We start from the raw sequence: 476 nt of genomic DNA on the forward strand, positions 1-476 counted from the left end.
AATTCCGGAAAACTATATAGAGTATGTGAAGCTTCTATCTCTGAAATAAGAACTTTAGTCGTTGAGAAAGATAATCTTCTAAGAACAAAAGAGTCGCATGATAAAGACTGTGAGAAAAACGATCCATCAGAACAAGGAATCCAGAAAAAATGTGCTTTTAATGAAGTCGATAGTTTCCACGTATGCGAGAATATAACTTTAGATTTCATGCATGATGTGTTTGAAGGAACAGCCAACTATACCATGGTGCATATCTGCAACGATTTGATTTATAAACCAAAGTTATTTTCTCTCGATTTTTTGAATAGTAGGATTCAAAATTTTCAGTACGGTGAAGTACAGGTTTAAAATAAAATACCATTAAGAAAAAAAGGACAAATCACTGAGGAAAAAAGTTAAAAATGTCGGCAGCTGAAATGATGTGCTTTTGTCGATATTTTGGATTTTTGGTTGGAAATGAAGTGAAAGATGACGAA

Source organism: Belonocnema kinseyi, chromosome 3, assembly GCF_010883055.1.
Source record: "Belonocnema kinseyi isolate 2016_QV_RU_SX_M_011 chromosome 3, B_treatae_v1, whole genome shotgun sequence".
NCBI classification, from domain to species: domain Eukaryota; kingdom Metazoa; phylum Arthropoda; class Insecta; order Hymenoptera; family Cynipidae; genus Belonocnema; species Belonocnema kinseyi.